Source organism: Penaeus monodon, chromosome 30 (assembly GCF_015228065.2).
Source record: "Penaeus monodon isolate SGIC_2016 chromosome 30, NSTDA_Pmon_1, whole genome shotgun sequence".
Lineage (NCBI taxonomy): Eukaryota > Metazoa > Arthropoda > Malacostraca > Decapoda > Penaeidae > Penaeus > Penaeus monodon.
Genome location: NC_051415.1, coordinates 22,661,126 through 22,665,002, shown reverse-complemented (window position 1 = coordinate 22,665,002; position 3,877 = coordinate 22,661,126).

Genomic DNA, 3,877 nt, shown 5'->3' with positions numbered 1-3,877 from the left:
AGACTGTCATGTCCCAGGCCAGTTTGCGGGGTCGTCGGCCATATGTCATAATGCATATATGAATTGGTAGCGCAGCCCCGCGCTGGCAGCCTGAGAGGTGTGAGGTAGGGGAGGTGGAGCTTGGGGGAAGGTGTACCCGAAGAGTCGGCGTGTCAGATATAAATCTTTATTGAAGTTACAATTACCATGTATCATTTTATTTATCATTTGATGGTCCTGTAATGTCCACCTTGTGAATTGCGTGATGACACGACAGTATCAGTGCGAGGCCGATGGTAGACGTGGACTTTCCCCCCCTCCCATTCCCCAACCCCCAACATTCATCCCCACCAACACTCCCACGACCCCCAGGTATGTTTTTCCACCACTCAATTTTTTTTGGTGGTGGTGTTGATACGGGCACCTTCGCCCTCACGGGGGGTTGTAGCATGTGCATGAGAGGGCGGAATAGGGAGGTAGGGCAAGGGGCGTGGAGTTGGGGAGGGGCATGAGTAGAGAGGGAGGGGGTATCTGTCTGTCACGGCGTAGCGTCCGTGTCCTTCATGTCTCACGAGTTGCGTCCTCCTCGTCTTTATTGTGTCTCGCAGTGTTTAATTCCGTCCGTCGTGTCGGCCGTGATAAGGGCCTGTTGTCGGATGATATATTTTATGGCTGGATTTTTGTTATAACGCGTGTTTGTTATATCACGTTACAAAATAATGTCTGTTATATAGCTGTATCATGCCTTTGTGGTATCTGTTGCCGTTGTGTTTGATGGTTTAGTTGTATAGCGTAGGAATTACTGATATTTCTGTCGTGGTTACTTGTCGTCGTCCATTTTAGGGTGAATGTGAGTGTTCCATCGTTTAGTATCTGTGAATGGCAGCGTTTGCGGGGGAAATCCTCTAGTATTGGATTGTGAAATATTGAGCAAGGACCTCGCTGATGCCTTGCTAAATTCGGTGATAATGCTATGGCTTGTAGAGGGTAACGGGTGCAGGACGTTAGTGGTTTTATTCTCTGATTTAGTCGGGCGATAACCTGTGATTTGAACTCCATAAACTGCGATGCGTTCCTGAAGTGTGTGTGCTACGGGGAGTGACGGATGGCGTCATTTTTTTGCTTCTCGACGCTTGTTTCTTTTGAGAGATCAGCGCGAAGCAAGGTGGCGGCGCGGCGGCTCTGCGGAGTGGAACGTTTCTCCGACAGCCAGGCGAAACGTTGCCGATGCGAGAGGAAAAGTATACGGTTAGTGCAATGAGTACGGGTAATCTTTTCGGGCTGGTGTCGATGCTTGACAATGAATGGCAAGGAGTCTGTAGCGGAGTTGATCGGGCCGAACCGAGTGCGAAGAGCCCTGCAGTGGAAGAGAGACTGATATGACCGTTATTCCCGGTGACAGCATGCATGAGCGGCTGCAAAGTTTGGTGTGTAGTCGGGTGTGCTTGGCAGCGGGCCTCGCGGGGCGTCGTTCTCGCCGCGACACCATAACTTATGCAGGCGGTGGTGTCGGTAGTGTGCGGGGAAGATGGTGGCACCTGTACTTTTCAAGATGGATGACCGTCTTTGCCACATGCTTTTTGTCAAAGGTTGGAGGGCCAGGGGGATTTATTCGCCGTCTCTACATCATTATCATGCGAGACACTGGCGGGTGACGGACGCTCGGTGAGGATGACAGCAATTTTTGTCTCTGTCTACAATGACGATAAGTTTGATGGAGAGCTATTACGGGGCATATGTGAGTGCGAGGGCGTGGGACTGCTCTGCTTACGGGATTTTTTCGTCTTTATTTATTCAAAGTATGTTCTGGAACGAAAGAACTACGAGGTCGTTTCTTGAGGCCGCGGTGTGTATTCCCTCCATGTATCACCGCAGTCTACAAGTGTTGCATAAATAGAATCCGCGCGTCCAGGTGACTTGTCGGACGTGGTCTTAGGTGCGGGAATTATTGATGTGTGCGGCGGGTGATTCCTCGTCACCTGAGGGGAGGAGGCGGGGTACTGAGGCTATTTTAAATTATGTACCGACAATATTTATGGACTCGCACATAAACTGTTCTTTTGCATGTTTGCCATTGAGCTCAGACTCGGCTGCTCCCTCTGCGTGTACTGGAACATGCATGCGTGTATTGGGACAACATGCATGGATTGGGGCACTTTGCATATATTGAAAATCCATGAATGCAGTGCGACTTCGAAAGTATATATTTGGACACCATGTACTGTGGCCACAACTTTTCATGAAGAATAGCTGCGAATGCTTTGCGACTTATTCAGATATAATGGGAAAACATGAATACATGAGTATATCACGAGTTTATTAAATGTGTCAGAGAGCAAAAGGAAAATTCATAAACATACCACGAATTTATTTGAACATGTCACTTTGTGCTGCATGTGTTTTGCTTGACACGCTTTTGTTTTGTGAGGCAACATGTTATTTGGTGTTCAGAAACAAACCTGCACCGTGACTCGCATTTATGGAAGGCAATACAATGATGGAAGGCGCGGGGCGGACACGAAATTCGGCTTCAGAATCGATATGAGAATGTGACACCAAGTTCAACCCTGTTTTTAATCATAATTTTTTTTAGAAGCCATTGTTTTCATCCAGCATTAAGGTGTCGTTTTGCTTTGTAGGCTTAGTGTGATCAGTGTTAGGGTAATTGAAGAATGACACGATTACAAGCAGTCACGCAAGTAGGGTGTGTACGATCGGGCGTCGGGTTCAGGAAGGGGTTGAGGGCGGGCGAGGGGTTGGGGAAGTGGCAGAGGGCGGGCGGGGGTTAGGGAAGGGGCAAAGGGCTGGCGAGGGGATTGGGTAGAAGGCAGAGGATGGATCAGAGGTTAGGGAAAGGCTGTGGGCTTGCGAGGGTTTAGAGAAGGGGCTGAGGGCTGGCGACGGGTTGGTTAGGAAAGGGGATATGGGTAGGCGTGGGTTTGGGAAGGGCTGAGGGCGGGCGCGGGATGGCCATGTCACACAGCCCGGTTGAAAGCTGCACATTTGGTGGACAGGCGGGGTATTTGTGCCCAGACAATAGCAGCCACGAACCGGCCGAGCCCCGCCCTCTTGGTAATTATCTCGACGTACCTCTTATTTCTTCTCCCTGATTGTGTGCGTACCCCGGCCCAGCCCGCCAGCCTCAGACACAACCATATAATGATAGACACACTCCAATACATCCCACGAATAACACAGCGCTTGCGATTGCTTGACGATCACGCCTCGCGCCTTCTCTGACGACTCTGCAAGGTCGACCGCTGGAGTTCCCCCTCGGACTGAGTGTTTAAACTGACAGTAAAGATGCAGCTTTTTCGTAGTTCGCGAAGAGTTCCATCCAATCACCTTCCCAGTTAAAGCCACCTCATGGTCCATATTAAACATTTTTTACCGCCTCCCCCTCCCCTCTCATCCCTCCCCATGAAAGCCACATTATGCGACATTTTCATAACGCATTCGTCACCACCCACACTTCCCATTCCTTCCCTCCCCGTGCAAGCCACCTGAAATTCCCCTGCTCTCCTTGAAATGGGTTGCTGGCTTTATCGGACTCTTTCATCTGGCTCTCCGTGCTCTCGCGCTGACGGAATGAAGGGGGCATCGGGCGCGCGCCATTCCGCGTGCGAGCCCCGAACCCCCGATCCCGAGAATGGAGCATTTGACTTAAACCGATCCGCCCCTTCCCTTCCCATCTCCTATGCACAGACCAGAGAAATGGCGGTGTTTGTAGAGCGGGAATGAGGTGTGCAGCCCATACAGCCTTCCATCACGGCCGGTAACTGCTACGGTAAACGCGCGCCGGCCGATCCAGTGCTCACGTAATAATTATGCCAGCCGCTGAACTAATTTGCATTTTTCCTCTTTTAATTGCGGGTAGTTGCTGCTTATCATTACAAGT